We start from the raw sequence: 26,942 nt of genomic DNA on the forward strand, positions 1-26,942 counted from the left end.
ATCAAAGCTGGGTTAATGACTAAGGGATTTTATTTTTTTTAAAGATGGAGCAGTTGAAGCAGTGATTACTGGGGCAAGAGGAAATCTCCTGCAGGTATTAGTCTTACAGGACGGCATGCCAAAGGTTACTATGGCGCTCGCGATGTGGAACGATGATGAAATACTATGGGAAAAGCAAGTCCCCCAGCTACAATGTATGCATTTGGTGGTCATGGCTATGCACCAGTTGTGATCAATGGGTGTAAAGTCAGGGTCAGGGCTGCAGCAGCCGGAGATGCTGGTGCTTTGCAATCTAGCCGGGCCCCAACCAAGGGGCTGAGTTTCCACAATTCATTTATCATAAACCAGCAATTTGCAAATGTTAGCACTTTTCCCACACATCACGAGCCCTGATGGACTTTAATAAAAGAGAGAGAGAGAGAGAGAGAGAAAGGGAAGGAGGGGGGGAATGGAGAGAGAGAGAAGAAAACCTACATAATTAACTAAAGTTCTTAGAATGGCTTTAATTGGGAAAACGTTACCTTTTTGGAAGTAATTGCTGGACAGATTTTCATTTGTTTTCTAGGTTCTGTTTTTTTACATTGGTTTCACATCAGCTAATTAGCCAGTTGTCTTCGCTGGTGGGGTTTTGCCCCTCTCTCTTTTACCCTTATGGCGGCACAGGAATGATCTTCCAGTTTGCTTAACTCAGATGGTCATTAAAATTTGAATATCTGCATTAATTTGGTTACTGCACCGCTTTTAAGCTAAAGACCTCTAAAGGGAAGGGGTAACAAAGAAGAATAAATGGTGAACAAAGCTTGAAAACACATGAGAGTGAAAGTGAGCAGAAGCCCGGTTGTGCAGATGCTCACAGAGATGCTCGCAGGAGTCACTGACAGGTATCACCAGCCGGGTTCAAACGCCTCCGAGCTCTGAGGGAGTCCTGCTCTGGGCCTGGCCTGTCTCCAGTCTATAAATAGGTAGATGTGGCTGAAAGAATGAAATCTATGGATAGAAGGAACAGGAGTTGACACTTTTCGCTAATATCAATGATAACATCACTTTAACGTGATTTTTGAGGCATCTTTTCTCTCTAGGCTCGTATTCTTCTTCCCAGAGTGGGCAATAACAGAGGTTTCGATGACAGGGATAAAACGTTCAGAGCTGTGATTATCAGATTTTCTCCTGGTGTTTTAGGAGGAAGTTGTTCCTCTCATCGAGAGAAGAAATCAGAGGGTTTAGATCTCTTTGAATTGTTTATCCTATCTCGTGCAGCTTTGCCAGCTCATCTACCTGTCTCCATCCCTATCCCAGTGTCTAACACTAATTACCAGATCAGCATGAAACTGCTCTGCAGTTCTCAGAGATTTCTCCTCGGGTGCTTTTCTCTCTTCTTGGCCAACCTCACAATACTTCAGCAGCTTTCCCTTCTCATCTACCATGTGCTCTGAAGAGCGCACCTACTGCTGATAGGAAGAGCTGGCATTTCTAACTGCTAGATGCAACGCCAGCATCGCCTATCAGAAACAAGGGGAAAGGGCTGGGGGGAAAATAGCCCTTAAAATGTCAGATCCATCTATTCATCTAGTAAAAAGTTTCTTCTTCTAAAAACCCTAAAGCCCCCACTGTGGGCTGACGGTGACACCATAGCCAAGCTCTGTCTTTAGAGTTATGATGCCCTAAAGCCCTTGATGACATTGTAAACTTGTATGTCAGTCTTGTCCATCACTTGTTCCTTGCATTATTCACCAAACTGCTCAGAAGAGCCCAGGTTTAACCCTCTTACCATTTCATAGATACTGGGCAGCATGCAGCTGGCCTTTTGCAAGAAACTGAACCCTGAGATGTATAGTTTTCCACTGCATTGAGATAAAATGGATTCTTGAAGAGAAATGCAGTTTATATTCCCATGTGAATAAATAAGAAAGAACAAAAGTGAAGTCCCTGTGAAAAACTTTGCAAAAATTTTATCTCCTCTAGTGTCAACTGCTCTCCTCGACTCCTTCAAGAGCTGTGAAGATGAAGAGTGGGAGATGCCTACAGGAGAAGGAGCTAAGGTCTAGCATTAACTCGATAAATACATCAGAAAGAGTCCGTAGGTGAAGTGATGTAAGAAGAGCTGGTTTGGTGCATGTTTATTAGGATGTTTTAGGTAGAGCTGATCCTGCTTTGGAACAGAGACTTCACGTCAAGCAGCCTCCTGAGGACCATATGCCCTCCCTTTTTCCTGTGGTCCAAACCGATTATCTCTAGACTACTGTAAGTATTCACAGCATCCAACACAGGGTATCCAACTGCGCACATTTTGCCTGCGCTCCCTTGCTGATCCAGTCTGCTGGAAGGGCTCCGATCAACAGACAACGGCACCCAGGGAGAACTGATGGCCAGATTAGGGCAGCAGTCCCACGAAATGACATTGAGTCATAGTTAAAAAACAACCCAAAGCGTGAAGGCGGCAGATGAAACTTCATTAACTGGCAACGCTGATGCTTCCTTGGAAATCCTTGAAGCTGCAAGCGCCTCGCAACCAAATCCCCCTTCCCCATCAGTGCCTGTGCTGGTAACAGCGCTCCTCACGTGGTCCCATTAGCACTGTGCTGAAGCATCTTCCCCACCTCCTTTCCAGCTCAGGCAATGGCCCGAGGTGGTGCTGGATGTGAAATGAACCCCTATCGCATACTAGCTGAGCAATGCATATCTCTCAGTGCATTTTGTTTCCTTTAACACATTTCTTTTTTTTTTTTTCATGACCTGCTGCCAAAATCTCTTCGCTAATGTTTCTGCCGCCATCGTTGCCATGCAAGAAAAGTGTCTTTGTTAACACATTTAAGGCCTGCTTTTAATTTCTACAGTATTCCCTTTAATAACAATGTCTAATTAAAACATCTGTTAAAAAGTCTGTAACATTAACTTTACAGGGAGAATTTAATAGAATTATATTTGAATTGCAGCTATTTAACGGGTTTCCTAATTAGGCCGTTGAGTTTTTATTTTTTTTTTTTAACAAAAACATTACACAAATTAAAATCAGGCATAGTTTTTTATTAGTATTATTACAACACCAAGTGTGGTCAAAAATAGGCAGGCAGTATGTGATGGTGTGTGAAGGGTGAAAAAAACCCAACATAGCAGCCGGTGACCGAATAAAATGCACAAAATGAAACAAATAAGAGACGATATTTGAAAGGGGGAGACGGACCAAGAGAGGAGAGGGAGGCAATTTCTGCGGCCTTTAATTTGCATGCTTTTTGTCAAAATGAACCCCTGAGAGTATCTCCCCATCTGTCTGCCCCCAGCCCCTGCCACCTTTCTCCTCTCCTCAGATCTCACTTGTTTGGATCTTGTCTCCATCTGGGAGGAAAGAGGGGAAGAAGCCTTGGAAAAAAAAATTGATTTATGCCAGATTTGTGTTTGCCCACATTTCAGAAGCTCAGATAGGTTTGTTACTAGGATGAGGTACTCTGCATATCTTTAAAAAATGCTTTGCTTTTTATGTAGAACTTTGCACCCGTTAACTAATTGCACAATGTACAGAAATAAGTAACCTTCCATACCTTCCACAGAAGCTGCATTCCCAGACTTTCAAAGGCAGGATTTTTCAAATATTTTTAAATATATGGAACCACAGACTGAAATTTGGTTGGGGAGAAAATAAATCTTCCCCTTCATAGGAAAACCTCCACTGTTCATTTTTTCCCTGTTCTAAACCAAAACGAAAACTATCAGGAAAAATTAGACATAACCCATGGACAAAATGTATAGTATAGATGTCTTTAAATCACATATTGTAACTCTTAATTTGATCCCTCTGGGATCAACTGAAACGATACTCTTTTCAGAGAAAAGTGGTGATTTTCCAGTGAGATGGGGTCATTTTTATGTTCAGAATGAGATGCAAGAAAACAATACAGTCTCACTCTTCAACATAAATATTTCATGTGGCTCTCAACAGATGCTAACGTCAGTGCCTGTACAAACATCTTGGGTGAAATCTTGGCCTCTGAGTTGTCAGTGATAAAACTCTTATTGACTTCAGTAAGGCCAAGACTTCATCTTTTGTCTTTAAATTGAACTTAAAGTTGTAGCAACCACTGGTGAGGAGAAACCCACTTCAAAGGAAGGCTCTGACAGTTGGACACTTATCTCCCACTGATCTAAACTATAGCAATCTCTTTTTGTTTCCCAAGCTAACTTGGAAATCCCATTGAGAGCAAGTTCATCAAAATAGTTCTTTTGTTCTTCTAATTTCCAGCAAATCCAAAGAACACAACTTCCCTCAAGGAATTTTCAGTATGGCACAGGCCGACCCCAGACAGAAGGAGCAAGTTTAGTAGGAAAAAAATAACAACAAAATGTTCATTACAAAGATTAAGAGATGCATGAGCATTCTTCAGACACCCACGACACTGGTGACGCCTTTGATCTGTTCTTCGCTCGGCCATACTGCACGGCTTTTGTGGCTTTTGGACTTGTAACATACGTTATAGGCTCTTTAGGGCTTGTGGCCTGTGGAGACCATGTGAAAGGGATACACCTGGACTCTTCTAGCCCAAACGTCTATCCTTCGGTGGCTATGAGGGGCCTGTCTTCATAGCAAAATGATCTGTTTCAGGCCTATATTTCTTCAACCCACCATTCCACAGGTTCTTGCTTTGCAAGAGAAGAATCTGAACCAATCCCAAATGAAAACACCAGATCCAGAGTTCAGGTGATGGCCTCTATTTCCTACAATGACACAAAGCAGCCACCCAGCCCTTACAATTCCTTACGAAGTCCCCTGGAGGCAATCCTCCAAAAACGCCTTTCTTCACAAAGAAGGGCATTTGTAGAGTACTTCCTGGCAAACACTGGTGGTCACCAGGACTCTGCGAATGCCCCATCCAAAAATGAGCTCCAGGGGGTTTTGCAGGACGAAGTTGTACGCAGGAGCACAGTCAACGTGTTTTCTGTGTACTTAAAGCCTCGAAGGATAGAGTTGTTTTGGAACAAATCCTCAAGAATCTGCTGGGGTGTTGGTGGGGAGAGGACATTTTGGTAGTTTCAAATGGCATTCCACATTTGTGGAGTGGAAATTACAGTCCAGTGTGTGGGCATACTTGATTGGACAATCTTGCAGTTGATGGGTTCTTCTGTTCAATTACTATTAAAATTCATCAAATGGAACAGAGTGGTTTTAATGCCCGTAATTGTTGTACAAAATGCTCTGTAATTGGTCTTACAAATGAAGCTGAAGAGCAAGATCAAACTCCATTGAAAATGAATCTGTCTTTCCACTGAAGAGTTCAAGAGTCACTTCTAAAATCCATTTCGCAGGAAAGTGTTCAGCCAGTTCCAATTCTGGTTCATTTTGTGTGGCAGATTTTATTTGCTTATTTTGGCCTCTGATATGCAAATGAAACCGCCAACTCTTGAACTCGGTTCCACGTGCTCCCCTCGCTCGTAAACCCGAAGCAAGGGCAGCGCTGCAGGCAGGCAGCAAACTTCAAAGCCCCCTCAGGTGCGCTTTGGGAGATTGGGGAAGTCTGGCACTGGGGCGATGTGAGGTGAGGAGCCCGCAGGTCTGTGCCGCTCTGCCTCTGGTAGAGGAGCCAGTTTCAGCAAGTCTTGCCAACCTCTGCCTGGTGGGGTTTTCTATGGGTGGGAGGGAGTTATTTTTCACGGGGGCAGATGAAAGGAGAGGCAATCTGAGAGATGGGGGGATGAGCAGAAGGTGAGCACGTCTTCTGCCACTTTTGACACCAAAAGCAGCATAACCTGGAACTGCACTGTTACTCAAGGAAGTGGGAAAGCAAGCAGGACATTTAGGGCATCGGTCTTACCTAGTGAACCGTTCGCTCAGAGGTATCCTAAATTTTCACCTAGAAGCTTCCCTGAACGGCAAGTGCTTTCCCCAAATATGGAAAACACGGATGCCAGTCTAGTAGACTGCCACTCAGTTCCCCAGTGTCACTGGCCGTCCTCCCGCTGCCCCCCGTTTCCGATCTGTCCGGTATGCTCAGGGGACGCTATGAATCTCACACAGTGCTCAGGGCGGGGGGGGGTATGGAGCGACCAAAGCACTTGGGTGCTCCTTGGGGCTCTTCATGACCTGCCTGCCCTCCTATCTGACACGTGGTGCGTGTTTGTGACTCCCAGAAATGGCAGAATCAAAGATTCCACAGACATGATGGATTTAACCACTGGACCCAGCATGTCAGGAGCTGATATTTAATTTTGTTTTCCACCTCTTAAAGACTCCAGACAAAATCCTCTCTCTGGCCCCTTCCCTCTTCCCCTACCCCTCACCCCAGCAGAAAGCTTCCTGGGTTTCACCATCAATTCTGGAAAACGCAACTTATTGTTCATGCTGCTCCTGTCAGGTCTTTTCTGCTTTGTCTACTCTCAAAGAATTAAAAAGAGGGCTCAGAGGGGATCACTTCTCTTTGTACAGTAAGTAGAGAGCTTTCTATGGCACCTCCTCCGATGACACGGAGCGATGGCTGTGGAAGAAGAGCAAATCAGAACTTAAACTGAAAAAAAAAAAAAAAATAAAAAAAGCGACATGCTACTGTCCCAAACCCATTTAAAAGACACAAATCCCTCTCTGTGTTCCTGATTTGTTACCAGGGCATGTTATTCACGCACGCACACACCGACTCGGTCATCATTAATCCGCCGAGGGCGTGCATGAAAGAAGTTCAGTACAGCAACTCCTGGGGATAGCAGAGAAATGGTGCAAAAGCGCCGTGCGTGTGTGCTTTCCCCTACATGCCTACAAGCAGGTAAGGCACGGCAAAGCAACCGCTTCTAATTAAGCTGCAAGTGTAAATAAAAAGACCAGAATTTCAGATTACATCCAACAAAAGGAAGAAAAGGTCACGGACAAGACTGCCTTTTTTAAAACCTACCAGCTCTGTTTATTAAATGTGATTGCTTTGTACACACTCAGCACTAATTGGATTGCGGGTTATTTTGTATTTAGGCGAGGGTGGGTGAAACGAGGGATTAGAATCGGGGAGGGTGAAACCCACTCATAACAGCATCAGTTTTGTCCTAAAACAGTCTGTTAGTCAGCGTCCCGACCTTTTCTTCCCCGCACAAAACCAGAACAAAACACCTTGATTTTTTGTTTGGATTTTTGTCGCACGTAAGCAATTCCAGTGCCGTCTCATCCTCCGGTGCTGCTTCTGGGATGTGTGTGTGTGTGTGTGTGTGTGTGTGTGTGTGTGTGAGGGAGCACGTACAGCCAGGAAATGTCTGTGGAGCTGCAGGAAAGGCCCTAATTGCAATTAAATCTAGGTGCCTCACCTTCCTCCACATACGGGTATTCTTGCCTACGTAGGCTACGGTGTTCAGGTCTATGTTTTTAAGTCATCGAGTGAAACCATAGCGAAACGAAGGCGTTGCACTGCCAAGAACCAGCAGTTGAAAAGATTTCGCTCTCGTCTCACGTACCGAAACGTTAAATGCCTTTTTCTCTATTTCAAAACAGACACAGCAGAGGTTTCTCTTTGAAGGGCATATCTGGGGAGGTTACAAAGGTTTGGGTGGAGCGGCCGGAGCCGCTGCCAAGTGGTGCCCGAGACCCTTCTCTCCTCCCCCGGTGACTACAGGGGGAAGGAGAAAAGCGGAGGAAAAGCTGAGCGCAGCAGTGCGGGAAGGTACTTCTGCCTGCGCCTCACCTACCTTCAATTCACGGGACAGAGCGGCAGAGCAGAAAGCGGGGCCCTCGGGGCCACGGCTGCTTTTATCTTTCCCGAGTACCCCCCCAGGATTTCGCCCGGCTCAGCGCTGGGTGTCAGCGGGTTTGATGAGAGACACCCACACACCCTTTTACTGTCAAATAACGGAGCCCTTTCATCTCCTCTGCCGAGGGATGGCGTTCCCCGTGTCAGCTTTGTCTTTCGGCAGAGGGTTTCCTAGTCCCCCTTCCCTCCCCCTCAGCGTCCCCAAGCTGGAAAAGACCAAAAAAAACCCACCCAAACCCAAAGCTTTAACAGCTGAGGGTGGGCGTAGAAAAGAACTGGCAGGAAAAATCGGAGTTAATCATCAGTGGGGCTGACCAGTGCTTGGAGCCGAATGCACCCCATCCCCTCGCTGGCTGGGTGCCCCCCAAAAGTCTCTTTTTTTGGGCAAAACCTGCCTAGAAAGGGCAGGTTTCCCCATCAACCTGGCTCCTTGCGCTGAGCTGGGCTGTGCTGCTCCAGGGATCTGCGGAGAAGCTGGGATGGAGAGAGGTGCATGGAGGGACCCGCTTGCACGTGGTCCTGCCCTGCTGCTCTGGGGTGGGGGATGCCCCCTTTCCCCCCCAGCTCTGCAGACACTGCCTGCAACTTTTTACCTGCAAAAATGATGGAGGTAGAAAGTTGCTGTTGGTGATTGCACGGGTCCCAGTCTCACTGCGGACAGAAAGGTTTTTAAACTGCACAGCTGAGGGATACGTGAATTGACAGCCAGGGCTGGGAACTATGACATAGGAAAAGCCCTGGGAAACGTTGAGTTTTCCCAAGAAAATTTGCAGCCTAAAGTAGCGAACATTTTTTTCTCCTGAAAACGAAAAGATTTTGTTTCATTTCAGCCAAAAACATTCCATATTTTGGTGGGGAAAACCATGTATCTGTGGCAAGGGAGCCTTGTCATGAAAAGTATACTTTAACCAAAATCCAATTTTCTGTTGAAACAACCGTTTTTATTGCAATTTTTAGGTTGTACTAGTAATTTCTTCTAGTTCATTAAAACATGTGTCTCTTTGTATCCACAAATAGTTCATAATCCTACTTATTCATTAATTAAAATTATCCCTGGTTTTCTTCAGCAATTGTTGCTAAGAAAATTCTGAATATTTCTAGTCATCTCCCTGAATCAGCACTCAGAGGGCTGTTTCGGTCAGGCAACATCACTTATTTTCGGTTTCTCGTGTAACTAAACAGCAAGCTGAGAATTGCTTTAGCTGGAATTCGAAAGGTTATTGCAGTTTACCATATGAACCTTCAAGGTAAAACAAAAATTACAGATGGATTTGAGTCTATTTTAACGACAATAACAACAAAAGGAGTCAGATTAAGGCCTTCAGTGGGGAGTTTTGGGGAAAATGGGGATTGCTGGAAACAGTTTCTAAGATCGATTGACTTGAACAATACTCCTGGGCACAGAGAACATAAAGAGGTAATGCCTGAAGAAAATAAATCAAATATCTTATGGCATTTTAGGCATTCTTTCCTTTCCTAGGCTCTGCTTTCAGTTTTCAGAAATATGAACAATTCCAGGCAAAGAGAGGGTAGCCTGCTCATTCCCCCACCCTGTGTGAGAGCTGCGTGGTAGCCTGTTCATTTAATGACAGCTATATAGTGTGTGTATAATAAATCAGACTCCAGGACACAAATGCCTTCTGTTTACCTTTGAAATATCTTTTCTTTTTTTTTTTTTTTTTTTTCCTGAGAACTGTGATTGTTGCAAAAGTCTGATGCATCCACCTACACGTACACAGATCCAAACAACTAATTACCTGGAGGTTTTGGTTCAGTACGGTCCCCGATCCTCTCAGACCCCAGCGCCTCGCAGGATCAAAGCCTGCACAGGAGAGAGAAAATGAACCCAGCCCACAGCACGCAGTTGCGAGGGAAGCTCAGGCTGAGCTTTGCATGAAAAGTCTCATTTTAATCAGAGATCTCAGTCAATTAGTTTGATTATTGCATTATAAACACTTGTCAACTTTTATAATATGTGCCTTTGAAATACGATGCCTGCACTCGTCAGCCCCCAAACCAGCATATTTTTAACCCGAAGTACACTATGACTTCTCTATACAGTAATTAACCAATTACAGTTTCTATATATATCGCTACACATACATAGGCTGCTATTCTTTGTCAGATGAAAATATCTGATGTTTATAAAATATCTGAAATGTTTCACTTCTATGAAACAACAGAGTTTCCCTTCCAGTTTAAATATTAGCAGTTTTATCCGGAATGGAAAACGCAAGTTTCAAGTTATTCTCTACCACCCTAAGTTACACCTGCCACTGCCCAGGTAGTTGGTACAGCACTAATAAGATGATCTGATGTCCCACCTGCAGGATGAGAAATTCACGGGCTGGATTCCTGCTCTGGTTCAGCCCCAGAAACGTTGCTCTCCAGGGAAGAAAAGGGACAATTTCTATCTTTTTCTTTATTTTGGGAAAACTTTTCATGCAAAGAAATGTAGTGTAAAGTCTTGAGAACTGCTAAAAGACATACAGATTATGTATATTTTTATAGCCGTGAAGTCACTCAAATGGCTTTATCTCCATTTCGCTGTTTGGCGTAGATCACTTATTGTGCATATGTTTTCAGATGGAAATGCTGAATTAGACTATGGCAAAATGGATAATGCAGCCCTAATGCTAGCATGAGCTAATAAGAAAACAGCAATGAATCCACTGTCGCAGATTGAAGTACATGCATTTCGTATTATTACTCAAGGCTTGTCTCCCCGATTAGATGATTGCATAACCTTAATATTATAAATCTTGCATGATGTGAATTGTTCAGCTGTAACCATAATCAGTTTTTACTAAGGTGGCATTTCTGTCTTCTTGTTAAACACGAACATTATATATGCGCTAGTCATAATTTTATAACAGTTGCTTTTAGCAGGAGACGGCTTTGTCAGTCAGGAGATGCAGTTTAGCACAGAGACGCAGTGCAAGCGCTTAAGATGCTCATAATGTCACTATTTGCTTCAGAAAATATCGCTTTGTAGATCCTTTAATTTTCTGAGTGTGAATTTCTCTTCAGAAGAAATGGAAAAACTTGCAAGCTTGTAGACAGAACTCTCTAAAAGCCACTTTTCAGATCTTCCAACAACCGAGTTTATTTAATCAAGTGAAGATGGCCGTATACTCCACAGAAATTGCGACACATCGGGGGCCTTCTCAAGTGCCACCGCTCGGCTGTGAGCTCCCACTTATTTCAGCCCAATTTTCCCCAGAGGAAAAGCGGCCGAGCTCCCCGTCTGTAAATTACCGAAGGCACAGCTTTACGGGGCCACGCGCTGCCACCGGCATTTAAGGGTTTAAGACCCACCGTATAAACCTCAGCAAGGTTCTCTTCTCCCATCAATTCACTGGGGATTTACGCAGTTAAAGCTCACAACCAGGCGATAAATTTCAAGGCACATCATGGGAAGAAGGGGATCCGACTGGTGTGAATTTGCTGCGACACTGTCCTTTGTGCAGACCTCGGGGGGAGGGGGGGGGGTATTTAGTCCAACTTATCTCCTTGACAAATTTATTGGCTTCGTCAGATGCTCTGTAGAAAAAGAAAAAAAAAAAAAAAAGGCAAATCCCTGACTCGTTCAGGTAATGGACACTCATATTTTTCACTGCAGATCTTGTGTTGAGATAGTCCTTAACGAAGAGGAACATGTTGAAGAGATAAAGGCAATTTTAGCACTTCCACATGCCGTCAGGTGTAGGAAGCCCAGAGACTGCATAATCAGGGAAACGGGAGCGTAAAACAAGAGCTATCTCACCTCTCTGGCTCTACAATAAGCCTAATCGAGGGAAGTTTCTTACTGGTTTTAATGGCAGCAGAATTGGCCCTATAGTCAATAATTTTATACTCAAAATTGCATCTTAGGTCTCATGATGTAAAAACTAAGTTTGATAACTTTTATCGCACAGTCTGTGGATGTGATTTTCTGGTAGGAGATACAAAGCGATCAATTGCAGTGGTCCATTCTTCAGAGAATAAGAGCCTTTTCCATCTCTAGCGTGTTAGAACACACTGCAGCAGCTGCAACAGCTCCTGGCACGCTTGTTGACGCGGAAAGTGCAGTGTTTTCGGAGGTGGGCATCCTCTGGTGAGAGGTAAAGGCAAGAGGGGAAATACCAGAAGTGTAAGATTTGACTGCTGAGTGCTCCTGCGGATCAGAGCTGAGATGGGAAGAAGCGGTCAACGCTCCCTGACTGCTCGCAGCCCGACACACGGCGGTGCCGATAAAATGTCACACATACCCAACGCCCACCAGCGGTTCCCAAACCACTTGTGCAAATCAGTCGTTTGCCTGGCAGCTGCCCGCTCTCTGCCTGCACCTCGTGCTACAGTCAGGCTTGCAGAGCCTGGCTGCAGAGCTATTAGGAATGGCTTTATTTTATGGTCCAGAAAGGGACCCGCAGCAAACTTTTCCTCCCAAACTCTCTAAAGCGCTGGGCAAGCCCAGACTCAGCCCTCGAGGTCCATACCCAGGTCTTAATGGGCATCGGGGGGTTTTATTGCGCACGAATGCACAAAGGTAAGGGAAGGATGGTTTGGGCAGCAGCTCGTCCTGCAGGAAAGCCCGGCCAGCGATTATCCCCGGTGCTCTGCTACCTGCTTTACTATGCTGAAGCTCTGACTGACACTGGCGAGGATTCCTCACGTGGTTGGGAGGGAAAAATAGTTTTTAATATCAGTTTTAAAAAAAAAGAATGTATGACCCCTATAAACTGTTAAACTTCACTTTATTGATCATAAATCTGTGTTTTGCTCAATGCAAAAGTTTTTCATCTTCCACGGAAAAATGCTGAAACAGCTACAAATGTCAAAAACACAAAGTTTTCTCTCCTGGACAATTTATATGGAAGTTATTGGATTTTTTTTTTGTTGTTTAAAAGCACTCTTACCACGCTGTGCTCGCCCACCGGGTTAGGAGAAATTGCCTTTCATTGCCAGGCTTTGCTCCTGCCCTCCTCTGATGGGAACAGACCTGAAAAAAACAAAGCAAGGGTGCTAACCTCTCCCACATACCGCTAGGGATGGAAGGGTTGGATTGGATAAGAAATCCAGGCAATGGGAATAAGACCTCAATAACATCAGAGAAGGAGACGCTCCTTTGCAAAGCCACTGCTGAAGTAGGGCACAGGCAGCAAAAGCGCTACGGAGCTGAGCACGGGGCTCGCAGCAGGGAGACACCTCGCTTGAGGTTTATCCCAAGGTCCACCCCCAAACACAACGGTGGGTGTCAGTGCAGAATGGCCAGGACAGGTCCCGTGGGGACAGTTCTGGGAGTTCACGTGGCCCCGGGGTGCATCCCCCTGCTCTGTGACCACGGGCACGGTCCCATCTGCGTCCCAGCCTCTCCCTCTACGCACCTTGGGACCAAGAGATTAACAGCCCTGTCTTGGTATTAATGATCTGCAAAAGCTGCCAAGGTGCAGAGCAGGGCACAGAAATCTTGATTTATTAATGGCAAAGCAGAAAACTGGAAGGAAAAAATGGAGCATTCCAGACCAGCCAAGGGTGGTACGGAGGCAGGGAGATTTACCCTGTTGCAGCATGCATTTAAAATGGGTCATTTTAGCTAAGGCAGCTGTGTGTTAGCAGATTGAATATATTTGGTCTCCTGAGATTATTTTTTTTAATATCAAAGCCCATTCAGGGAGAGGAATAATAGGAGAAAGGATAATTTTTCTTTGCATCCAACTGTCCAAATTACAAGAACTGTGCTTTTCCCTGGTAACCCGGAAGCCCCCTTTTTTCTGTTTGTTCTCCATCATGTGGTACAACAGGTCTCTGTGCTCCCCTACGGTGGTCAGCATCTCCGCAGAGATAATGGACTGGATCATCACCTGGGCGCAATGCTTCTCTTGGTCATAAATCACGATGGGAATACTGTAAACAAAAGCCATGAAATATGAACCCACATAAATAAAGGAAGGGAAGGACCGTGAATCGTCTGGGGAAATCTGTGCAAAAAAGGGAGGAGGAGAGACTTGCACCGTCGGAGGGCCCATGATAGGTATGCATCTGGATTTTAAAGTTAAACTGTTACAATGATTATTTAAGATCGGCGTTCTCCTGTGTCTCACAGGATGAGGCTTTGTTCTCCTTTCTGCTCATTTCACGTGCTTTCTGTTCCTCTTGGGCTTTGGTTTTATTTCTGGGCTTTTCCCACTTCTAGTAATTCTGTCTACAAATACCCTTGTTATTTCGTCATCCCTCCCCGCACACACAATCCTCAGCTCTTGGACAGTTTCCTCTTCCTTTGCCTCTCTTCTGCTAAATTCACATACTTCTTGGTACCAACCTGAGACCTCTGAACAGCTCCGACAGAGAAAAATGGGATTCAGCCGAGCCACGGGCTTTCGCTCGCAGCCACGTTCAAAAGGTGGAGTCCAAGCACGTCTGCATGCTTAATTAAACTTGAAATGTTAAATCATCATTCAGAACTGCTCGGCCCTCACCAGTCGATCGACTCTACAGTTTTGGAGATGTGTGATGAAGGACAGCAGATAGTACTATTAGGAAAAGTAAAAAGGAAAGGGGGAAAAAAAAAAAAAGATGTTGAATATTTTTTAAAAAATAGAGTCCTGAAATCTTGGATGATGTAGGGAATCCTTAATGCTAAAACTTTGCTTCATCTTGTAGATAGAATTTCACCCTTTATGCTTATTGATACGGAGGCGAGGAGGAGGAATCCGTCACTGCTTTGTTTTACACCAATAACTGGAGCAAAACCTGTCCATTCCGTTGTGGAAAGAGCTCTGTTTTCCTCAGCATCATTGCAGACATACCAGGTAGTCTCAAATACCTTGGGATTTATAATTTGAGCACGGTTATTTTATATATGTCAAAACCGGTGGCTGATCTTGCTGTCCTGAGGCTACTTCCGTGTGACAACTAAACTACTAAACACTCCTTCACCAAAATGCTGGCTGCCACAGTTAATTCCCAACCCCTGGGATCTAATACTTTGTGTTTCACAGAGCTGAAGGACCTCATTTGAAAAATATTAGTTGTATTGAAAGATGCGTGATAGAATTTCTAAAAACATTTTTTATTTTCACTGATCCTATTGGATTTTATTTTCTTTTTACGGACACAATTACATATTCACATAGATACTAATATTTAGGGCTTGACGAACTCCCGCTTTTAGTGGTCTGTTGGATGTTTAGTTCGGTTTCCTCGCACTGAACTAAGGCATCTACAAGGATTTTTAACATAGGTGTAATTTTATTTTCTAAAATAACACACGTCTATCTGTCTGGTGATGTGTGCGTATTAGCAGACAGGATAAAATAAACAGAATGTGGGGCTCTGATTTGAAGCACATTTAAGTGGCACAGGTAGAATTGTGTTTCTTTTGGATCAGCTGCTTTGCTTCAGCTTTGCGGTGCAGTTAATAAACGCTGCAGACTGCTTTTTCAGACCTTATAAACTTCGCAGAAATAAAAGGACCTAAGGAGTCTGACAACTGAGTGAAGCTTATAAAAGCCACTGAAAGCCTTTGGGGCCCTGGCTCCCGGGGAGTATATCAGAGCCCTTGCAGGGCTTATAAATTCTGATTATTTACTGGCAGGTTTCTCTCCTGACCATAAAAACCATCGGTCAAAAAGCATTGCTAGATGGGGAACACGAAGCCCGGCTTTCATTTAACTTCAACTTCTTACCCGAGCCTGTGCAGCTCAGCAGTGGAGCTGTGGTGTGGAGTGCTGAACGCCACATGGAGTCCGTCACGGGGAAAGTATCTGCAGTTCCTGACTCGACGTAGGACTGATCCCCTGGAGAAGTTGGCTGCCGGCTCCTCTTCAGGCTCTATTTGCATCTTTCTCTGCACTTTACAGTCCGGGGAACCCTGCCAGTTAGCTCAGATGGGACCGCTTTGGGGGCGAGATTTCAGAAACGCATACATTGGCTGAGCTGCTTCTCAGCGGGGGACAAGCAGGACCCTCGGGGCCGTGTCCCTGCTCGCCTTGTGTCCCCCACCGCCTGGGCTGGCTCCCGGCCCCCCAGGGCGTGAATCGAAACTGCTGTTCCCTTCCCCTCCCCGAACCCATCTCCACCACAACTTCAAGGAATTTGGGCTCATGAATAGGCTGATTTGTTCGCAGGAACCCAACAAGCCCTTCACCAATTTTGTGCTGCTGAGCGTTGTTGTAGGCAGGCGTCCACCTGGCAGGAGGAGGAGGAAGCACTGTGATCACATCGGGTATCTTCTAAGCATCCCAGTCCGGCTGCATCCCACCCCACCCGCCTGACAGGCTGCTTTAATGGATAGGCAGTGGCCTTCAGTGGAGGGGCTAAATTTAAAACTTTCCTATGCTTCTCTTGTCAAAGTTAAAAGCTTTTCATGTCTGTGTTAATGTTTCTTTTTTTTTTTTTTCCCTCCTGTCTGCTGGCACCAATGACAAATACTACATCTTGCATCGAGTAACAGTATATTGAATGGCTGGCAGAGGCAGAATACGGCACCTGTAATTTATCTCCAGCAGTTTGGGCTGGATGACACTGCTGGGAACAGACGGGGGCTCTGAGCTGTCACCTGATTACTAATTCTAGGATTTCTCCTCCGAGAGTGAGAAGGAGTGAGCTAGGATGAAGGGTACAAAAAGCAAATCAATAAACAGGTTAGTGTTTGCATCATTATTAACACTCGGGCTGTCAACACACCCATTGAAACTATCGCTCAGGGCAGCTCCAGATTTAATGGTCAGTGTAACAGATTTACTGTAAATGTTAGCTAAGGCCGAGCGGGAGGGGGGGATCTCATTGACAAATAACAGAGATTGCAGTGGGATGCATGAAACCGTTTATGTGTATGCATAAATAACGGCGCGATCGCCAGGCGGAGGCGGGTGGCTTTCTGCAGTATTTCTTCCCGCGGGGCTGCAGTGTATCCCTCCGGGCTCCCGTCCCTCCCAGAGCCCCCGCCTCCCTCCCCTCTCAGGCAGCAGCCGCACAGCCATTAAATCACCGAGGGAGCTTTGATCTTGGGAACCCATCAGAAACCCCTTAATAGCCTGGAGAAGGGAGGGAAGGGTGATGCTGCCATCTTCGCATCAAATTAGCCCAGGATGGGAAAAAGCTTTAAATGAGGTTGAGGTTTATCGTCTTTACCCGGATGATGGGCTCCTGGCATTTCCCCTTCTCCACGGACAAAGTCATCTTTGCAGAGGTTTCTTAAGAAAATTGCTGGCATTGCCCCTTCGCCGGTGATCTGTCCTCACGCTTTCCACAAGTAACACACAACCAAGCAGCTCTGAGCAATATAAATGAACACACGATCAAGTGTCTCTGCTTAAATTACTGATGAAATGATAAATCTGTTGCAGAGTAAATTGGCTGAAGACGAATCTTTCCGAGTCCTGTCGGTGCTGCCACTTTTTCAAATGAAAACCCTCATAAAGAAATTAAACTGGTTAAAATGAAAGGCAGCTAAATTCAAGTAGTTTTGCAGCGGAGGGTTTCCCAGATTGCGCTGTCATGTCAAACAGTTCCTTCTTCAGGAATGTTCTGCTGCTTTACTTTTTTGTCTTAAATGGTTCCCACATGCCCATTTGTAATAGTGCATCAGTCTCCAGGGAACTGTTTTCACTCAGTGCTGCCACCAGGAGAAGAAGGGACCCGGAGGCTGAAGCCTCGAAGTGTTGGGATGCACCAGCCACGTGTAGCTCTCTCTGACTCAAGGGCTACTCGTCGCCTCGGAGGTTTGAGGCTAATGGAAAAATATGAAATGCTGGAACTCACTGCTTTGATCTTCCCAAACTGCATCTTCATCTCCTGTCCTCCAGGCAGACGCCTCAGGACCCGCCTTGCTCAGTGCGACCTCTGAAAGTGTGTTTTTGTACAACGGATCAAATCTCTTGTGCTCCAGGATGAAAGAGTCCTTGCTGGGAGCGCCCACCCCAGTTGAACTCTGCCTTCGGAGCACTGGCTCAGGATGGAATCAAAGATGCTTGAAAGCTCCTAACCATGTTCTAAAACTAACCCAGTAAAGCTATTTCAAATGCTTCTCTTCCATTCAGAGGAGTTACAGAGAGACCCAGCAGAAAGTCAGGGCAGAGTTTGAGAGTGTTTGAGAGCCGTATCTCTGCAGGCCACGGACCAGTCAGCAGAGCCCAAGGAAGGTGTGAGGTTGGTCACTCAGGGGGTACCTCAGGAGCAAGAGCAGTACAACTGCCTCTGCCCCTCACTCCAGACCACCCCAGCCTTCACCTAGCTGCACACAGCATCTCAAGGTGCTTTTTCTGCTTATCTGCCCACAGCGATGTTGATAAGCTCTGTCATTAGTGCCACTGCTCTTTAAACACACAATACAGCAGGGACAGGCTTCTCTCAGCCCTTAACTTCATTATAAACAAGCCCAAGATGAAACCCATGTAGCTCACAGCAGAGCTTTCTGAATGCCTGTTCTGCCAGGCAACCTCCCGTGATGGGCAGAGGATTAACCCATTAGCACCAGCATCTGTGGGCTCTGGGACAGGCCATGCATCACCTGCAAGTGTCTTCCACATTTTGTGGCTTGCGTTGTTTGCCAGGACCCTAACCCCTGCCCAGACCCAGTAGGAATGGTGGGATGTGGGGGATGCAGGCATGGTTGTTTGGTGTTACAGGTTGTAAGTGCAAATATTAAAACCCTCCAGCATCTGTCTCAGGCTCCACCAATGTGGATCTCTGCTCACATCTGGTAAACCCACCACGTGGAGGGACCTCAGGTGGACATCTCAAAAGTGCCTCTGAGATAACCTGGGACCGCGTCATCCGCTCAAAATCCGCTGCCAAAGCTGAGCTCCGCTCCAGAGAGCACATCTACTTTGTGCCATGAAGATGTCAGCTCAGTCTCCCAGGCTTCACGAAACTTGCAAAGTTAGAAGCTCAAAAAAACAAATGCAGCAGCTGCGAAGGCAGCACTGATGTGTTTCGGTTTGATTTGGATTTCTAAAGGAGTAGTGGCGAAGGAAAGCTCTACCTCTGGAGCCTCTCTGCGGAGTTGGGCTCTAACGCCTCTAGAAGAGAGCAGCCTCGTGAATTCAGAGAGCCGCTTGCTTTCTTTCAGCTGCACACTATTGACTTGAGGAAGAAGAAACCTCCCTTGCAAGCCTTAATTGGAGCAAGTGGCGTCTGACGATTTTTGTTTAAACTGTAAAAGAAGACTCCTCCCTGGTGGGAGATGTTCAGCAATCAAAATGAGGAGGGAAAAAAAAAAAAAAAAAAAACCAAGCCAAGCCTTGCTGCACACAGCTTGGCTGCGCAGCAGATAACCCAGCGGAGAGCGGCCCTGGGAGCTGCTGAGATATTTGGACAAGGTGACCTCGCACCGAGCACATTAGCTGTATTATCGGCCTATAAACTGTCTCACTGCTTTACATATCCATACGGCCCACATATTGAAGGAGAAGATTAGCTTGATTATCAATGGGGGAATGAGCCAAACAATTACTTTCATTATTGAATATCCAATTAATTATTCAGGAGGCAAATCAATTATTCATATCTCATTTAAAAGGGGTGGGGGAAGAAGCGATGCCACTTGGCAGAGCTCTTCACAGCCTCTTCAGATACAGCAGCAATTCTCCTGCAACAGGGAAGAACTGTGGTTGGGAGGAAAAGCCGGCCCCAAAATTATTTTCACCAGGCCGCACGGATATCCATCCACATACATTTGATGGCCAAGGCCAACTCTAGAGAACCATGACGGTTTGGGGTACCCTGCAGGGTCGCCTCAGCCATGATTATTACTGCCTTTTAAGCCTGACACAAAGCCCCTTCCAGGTCAGCACAGCCCGGAGTTCAGAAGCCGGTGGGAGTTAAGCACGTGCCACGGGAGCACCGATGCCCTGGGGACTTGGAGGTGCTTGTTTTCACGTGAAAGAAAGAAAGAAAGAAAAAAGCTCTCATCCAGATAGCAAGAGGGAACTCCTGGAGAAGAGCAAACTCTTAGCTGTTTTTCAAAGCCTGATAGCATCATACATAGATTTGACCAGCAAAATAGCTGTGTCTTGCTTCCCTCATTTAAATAATGGAAATAATAATAATTAAAAACAAAAACAAAACCACCAATAAAAACGTTTTGCCCACCCTCTGGTTGCTTTTGCTGTGCTTTTTTTGGATGCAGGAATGGGTATATTACAATTACGCAGAGCACCCCGCACAGCCTGGTCTCCGTTTGCACAGCATCACCCCGGTGCCGCGCTGCCCGGTACGACTGTGTACCCTTTGCACGCGTGGCACTCCCATCCCAAACATCAACAAGCAACAGATCGCCGGGTTCAGAGCACCCCATGGCTGCGCTGTAGAGCAGAGGGGAAATGCCAGAGAAAGGGGAGAGAGAGACACGGCGAGGAAAGAAATACAGCCACCGAGAGAGCAGGTCCAGGAATATCACCGGGGTGCAACTGATACGGAAAGGCCAAGGTCTGAAAGCTCTGCTTTGCCCTAAAACTGCCCACACAGGCGCTGACAGCTGGCTGCAACTGTTTGAAAAGCAGGGAAACAGAAGGAATCACAACTCGTGTGTGTGCGTGTGTGTGTGTGTTCAAGACAAATGGGTCCCTGGGACATTCAGTGTCTGGGAACGCTCCTTTCCTCCTTGCTCTCTCACACAGTCACTCGTCCTTGCTGCGGCCAAGGTCCAACCCTCTGGAGATCTCAATTTTATGCTTTTATTTTCTTGCCCAAAGCAGAAGCAAGTGATACCATATTGGAAACAAATTGTCAATTACTGAACAATCAAGCCCTCCATTTGTTTGTTAGATTGGCTCTCAAATAGTCCGATTAATTATAACAGCACTAATTATTAAGATACACTGGTAGTCATCTCCTGTTTCAGAGAGAAGGAGAAAGTCTTTCCTTCTGCTTTTGCTGTCGCAGTAGCAGCCTTACCCAATAGGGCGATTTATCTCTGTCAAGCCAGTAAAATGATAATGCCAATTAAATCACACAAGTAATTGCTGTTGGGGTCCCCGTGGATTTCTCCCAGCAGAGTCAGGTGGAATATGAATGCAGGCTGGCCGGGGAGGGCTGGATCCTGCGGCAGGGAGCGCTGCGCCGCCCGCCGCCCGCACAAGTCCCTGTCCCCCCCGTGATCATCACAGTGGGGACCCCAGGGCAAAGCTCTCCAGCTTGTGCTCACAGGCTCCCCAGTAGCCCCAACAGCGCGTTTTTACAGCCAGAAGTGGGTAAAGTTGCTCAGTCTCCAATAGGGACACCACTGAGGACCCACGACATGAAGAGATATAGGGCTGTCCCTTTCCGTTCTTTCCAGAGTCAGCTGTTTTTCTTCTCACAGCTTTGGTAGTCTCCAGCACCTCTTGCTCCTCGCCTGCTTGGACCTGGGCTGTGCCCCCCATCCCCTCAGAGCAGAAATGCAGCTGAATCTCCGGTCAGAGCTGGCGTTATAGGCCTGCCCGTACACGTACCCTATATAAAATAAAGATATACATACAATACACACATACGCGCAGCCTGGTCCGGAGAGGTGTGAAGAATGACATGCACAGATAAGGGTGTTTATGGCTGCTGCAAAAGAGGAGGTGGGTGCGTGCCCCCACCTCCTGTCCTGTGCTCGCCGCTTATTGTAAGGAATCGATGTCTCTGCATCTGGGCAAACCCCACCTAAAAAGAACGGTGTGATCTAACCCAATCTCGCTTCTCATTCAATTAAACCCCGTGAAAGCAGGCATGTAACCTTGTTAATATCACGTTTATTAGAGGGAAGGGGGACAGAAAATTAAGATATACTTCATGTTGTTGCTAATTAGAAAAATTGAGACTTTGCATCTGTGCGAGGCAGAGCAACATGTGGCATTAACAGATGTGAACTCATTACACAGCTGCATCGCAGGAAATTGTGCCACCGCAGCGACAAAAATCTCAAAATCGGATTTCTCCCAATGCTTCCACTTCCCATTGCCTTCTCCCTTTTCTCCTTTCTTCCTCTATAAAAGTTTGGGTTGGGCTTGTTGGGGTTTTTTTACTGTTTTGTGTTAGGGAGCAGAGAGGAAGGGGGGCTGTTCTTTTCATAAAGATACGCGGAACACCCCCGGAAAGCTCAGAGCGGAAACAAGCCAGACTGCAGTGTGACGGCACGACCACTGGCTCCTGCTAAAACACAGGCAAAAAAGGTGCTACATGGCTGGAATAAAATTTATCCTGCCCACCCCCAGCTCTAGTGTTTTCCACAGGGGGCCAGGCAGGGAGGATTGCGGGCAGCCCCTTCCCCAGGGCTTTCCAGGCACCAGTTCTCTGCAAAGTGGAGGGAAGAGGGAGTAATACCTTAAATGAGGTGTCACCGATAAAGTGCTTCAAATCCTGCCCTTCGTCCCCCTGGGAGCTGTCTAACATCACCACACCGCTTGTCATCAACAGCAAAGAGCAGCCAAATAGCATGAAAATAGGTCGCTTTTTTTATCATTTCCTCTGTATGTTCTGCTTAACTTTTTGTCTCAGACAGTGGAAGCCAGTCCCCAGGGGCTGCTTTGGAGCCTCTGGGAAGAAAGCAGAGGTCACATTTGGGATTCCTCCATTATAGAGTTACCAAGAGCTGATTTGCTCTCTGGCACAGTTGAAAGCAGCCCAGCAAAGCAGCTGCATAAAAATGCGACTTTGCTGAGGCTTGTTTCATTTGTGCCTTATTCAGCTCCGGAGAGGCTCAGCTGTATCTCTGTGCAGTCAAGAAAATCAGGGTGTTATCAAGAGTCATCAGTGTCGCAGGCTAACAGGTTGGGGGGGCACGGGCAGGGCATCGGGGTAAGGGGGCTGTACCCCTCTCCCCAAGTAGCGGGGGGCCGGGTATAAATAAGACATAGCCTAGCAAACGAGCCCCAAAGACTGTTTCGGTCTTTCCCCGAGGAGTTTTTGCAGGAACCAAGTGGATTTTTTGTTGCACTGACACAACCTCTTTCCCCACCTCTCATTTCCAAAGATTTCTACCGACTTCAAACATTACAGCTAAACGCCAGTCTGACCCCCCACACTCTGCCTCGCCGCGTCCCCTTGGAGCCGGGGGCAGTACAGGAGCTATGCTTCCCACAGCATCTGGAAAGTGAGATCCAGTTTTTCTCCCGATCATAAGCACACCGGTTTGCGTATATTGCTGAAATAAGTCTTCTGTTTAAGAGCTTTGCTGTAAGAAACCTTCAGTCGACGCGCTTGGCGCTCCAGTGCAATTTGCCTGCCGCCTCCCTCACTGAGAAAAGCATTGGGGGAAAAACAAAACAAAACAAAAAAAAACAAAACAAAACAAAGAAAAAACACCCACAAACCTTTACTTTTAACAAAAAATCCGGTTGGTGAGCGTGCTACGGACTGTCTGGCAAAGCTCTTTCCTTCATTCGCACAGGCAAAGAGTGGGCTAGCGTGGATTTTACACCAGCTGTTCTGAGCAGGCGCTGGTAGCAATGTCCCTCGCTCGCACCATTTTATGGAGAGCCCTTTATCCTTCCTTTGTCCCATGCAAACATGCTGCGTGCAGCACAGAAACCCGTCACCCCACACACACTGCCGAGGCCTTCAATCCCTTTGTGCAGGCTGTTTCATTTCATAGACTCAAGGGTCACTTTTATTGTGGTCTCCGCTAAATGAAATCACAAAAGCAATTTAAAATCGCTTAAGCAAATCATGAAAGATGCAATATGAGGAAAGGGCTGTGAATAATGGTTAGCCTAAAGCATTGCAACAAAGGGAGAGACTGTGCTTCTGCCAGGTCCTTTCTCTTGGTCCGTATCCTTCATGCTGAATTCCTCATCTTCTGCCTCAGATTTTGGGCAGGAACTCATCAAAGGAGAAAGACATTCTTATCAAATTTCTAACATTGCCTGCTATTCTTCATGGAAAATGATCTCCAGGACGTAGAGAGAGTGGCGACTGAGCAGGGCGTTTCAGATACACAGTAGCCAGAAAATAATAACAAAACCACAGGATACCATTTTTATCCTGGAAATTATTTTCTGGGAGAAATGTCACTATACCCTCTGACCTTCATCCTTATCTGACCATCTAACACCCAGCAGAAACTTCTGCCTGCCTCCAAGCTCTGTCCTAGTGGTCAATGGCCAAATAGAACAAAGTTAGAGGTGACTAAAATGCACGTGAGATAAATTTTCAAGCAACTTTGCTTCCCATCCCATCCCACCATCAGGGATATGCTTCAGAGAATATTTTTGTTGCCCCACGGATGACTTCCTTGCAGCTTTGAAGAAGTCTGTTCATCTTTCATCAGCCTTTTCACTTGTACGGTGTTTGGTCCCGTGCTGCCACATGCTACAAGCTGAGCAACGATGTTGACTCAGATGTTCTTCGGTGTCCTGGATCCTGCGAGACCAGTGCTCAGCACCCAGGCAGGGGTGAGAACCTCAGAGTTCCCATCAATGCAGTATTGGCACTGAGCAAGGGGCAACACCACACTGTGACAGACTCATTATAAAACAAGTCAGAAGGCAGCTGCACTCACTCAAGAGCCAAAGTGACGGCTGAGGTCTGCTCTAGACCAGGTAGGTATCTCTGTGTCAGGGCTCATGTCTATCCACAGTTTTCTTGATCTAGGTTTTCTCAGGCGGCAGCGTTCAAACGTTTTATGAAAACAGCGGCCAATTTTGGTGCCTCGGTTTCTGTCTGGGAAGGGGGAGAGGAGAGAAGGAGAGGAACTGATCTGGGTGTCTCAACGTGGCGGTCAGAAACCGCAGTCAGCATCACGAGTGGTTATCGAAAAGCCCGTGCTCTTGCTCTGGTGATGATGCGCAGCTTTCTGCAGGAGGAAGGAACACCCAAGCTTCCCTCCCATGGACAACCCTTCCCAGCTCCCAGCCTTGAAGTTTCCAGCTGGACCTATTGGACCATATTCAAAACCGGCTTAAAGTGTTGCAGCAGACCCTCATCTATAAAATGTGATCCAAGCTGAATCCACACATCTGAAACAGCAGAAATACTGCAGATGGTGGGCCAGATGTGCCCTTATTTTTAGTTCAGGATCACGTTGGATCCCGACACCACCTTCTCAAGTGGAGAAGCTCTGCCAATCACAAAAAAGGTCCTACAGAGCCACTGCCCACGAGCCTGAAGAACCCCAAAGGCTGGAGAGGATTCAGTGCTACTGAAAGGACAGGTGAATTCCCACTCCAGCTGTTCATGAGGTTTCCAATCCTGCCGCATCACCCGCTCACTAATCCTAAAGGTCCCCAGAGTGTCTGGAGAGGTCAGTACAAAAGCAGTAGAGAAGATGGCCCAGAGAAGACCTTTCTATTTCTTCCCTCAAGAAATGACTCAATAAATGCTTCCAGCATAACCCCCCCCCCAAAAAAAGCCCTTTTAAGCTTATGCATGATAATAACATTTTCCACATTTTCAATTCGCTCAAATAATCTTGCTAAAAGCTATTAATAATCCACCTTTAGCTGCAAGTACACGTGCACCTGTGTGTGCAAGAAGACAAGCCTTCTCCGGTGGAGTGAGAGCGTCAATGAAAAATGAACTGCCTGAAATTAACTTTAAGCGTCCAAGTGATTAAACCATTGTGCTGTGATTGTGTACGATACTCCCTTTCTTCAGCAATTAAGGCTGTATTGATCAGATATGGTGAGGAAAGGGACCGGCAGAGTAATGCTCATTCAGGCTGCCATAATTAAGAGTGATCATCTATTGTTGTGGAGTACGTGACACAGCCCAGCCCCATCAGGCTCTTTCCTCTCGCCTCCCTCTCCCCTCTGCTGGCCCTTGCTCCCCCATGGCAGCCACACGACCACGTGGATGGAGCATCTGCTTGGAGTAAAAATCAGAACAGGAGCTGGCTGAAGCTGCTCTGTAGCAGGTCAGGATGAAATCCATACCCTTCCCCAGGCACGCAGTCTCAAGAAAAGCAGAATCTGCTATTTACTAGGAAGAGGGGGAAAACTGGGAAAAGGAAAGGAGCACGAGAGAATACAGCCCATCGCATCTGAAAGCAAGTTTCGGGCCAGACCATGGGGCAACCAGACTTCAGCAAGACTTTGGAGAAAGGGCACCTCTGTGTTGGTGTGGGTCATTCCAGCAAGAACAAACACCTCCCAGAAGAGATCCTCCTGCTCCCAAAATTAATCTTGGAGGGTCTTTTTTGTTTAGGGGTTGGGTTTTCCCCCCAGCAAAGTACTCAAGCCAAACTTCTGCCCTTAGACACAGCTTGAAATTGGCTCCTTATTTATACCTTACCTAGCAAATTTGTTTCTCACGACTTCTGCTAAAGCCTTACTAAGCGGCAGTGTGACCAAACTCTTGCTTTGCCCTTTTTCACTTCGTGGTGCATGACTCCAGCCTGTGGAAATTGGCATGGTGTAACAGCATTTAAAATTTCAGCTGACAGACTATATGCTCATGATCTCTATGACAGCAGTCCTTGGGCTTTTAAACTCTTGTGGTAAAGGATATTTCCTTGCTTAATTATTCTAGTTCCCAGTGTATCATTTCTCAGTGCATTGATGGTACTTACTGCGAGCCCCAGAAGAATGATACTTGTCAATCAAGGTATGTAACTGCTGGGGCCTGGGGAAAGATTTAGGTCATTTCCTCATGAAGACCACAGAATGCAGCACTTGGAAACATACTTCCCCAGGAAGCAAAGGTATGCGGCACTGAGCCACATCACTCTAGAGGTGGTGCAGTGGTTTCTTATTCATCCACAAGACCTTGCAAACCTTGATGCTGGTAACTAAAACAATGTAATAGTCACTGATATTTCCCTTCACCTCTGTGGATTGCTATCAAACTTGCAACATAAAGAGAAATCATTTGGATACTTGGGTGACATTTCATTCCACAGCCACAAACCAAACCAAGGTAGCCTAAATTTCAGCTCAGTGCTCTGACACCAAGAGCGACTTTCTTCCAGTTGTTGTGTGGAACCCATAAGTATGACTGCAGCTTTCTCATCGTCAGTATCTGTCCCACTCATCAGGCTAAAAGGACAGACTGGCTGGTAGGGACGGAACACATGTCTCTGATCACGCACCCACATTCACGTAGTACCTTCCTTTCAGAAAAATAAATCAAGGATGCAGTCCTGCACTTTCAACCCAGGCAGCGTCTACTCACTTTAAATACATGTCTCACTATTTTATTCGCAGTTCGCGTTTTAGTAAATGAGATATGGCCTTGCCATTGTTTTTCCTGTTATCCGAGTCCTGGCCCTCGCGAAGATCATCGTTCATCTCTGTGTCAGCCAATGTCCTCTGCTGAATATAGGTCTCCTTTCTCCCTTTCAATTCAAAG

The sequence above is a fragment of the Vanellus vanellus genome, assembly GCF_965231255.1.
Source record: "Vanellus vanellus genome assembly, chromosome: 15".
Taxonomy (NCBI): Eukaryota; Metazoa; Chordata; class Aves; order Charadriiformes; family Charadriidae; genus Vanellus; species Vanellus vanellus.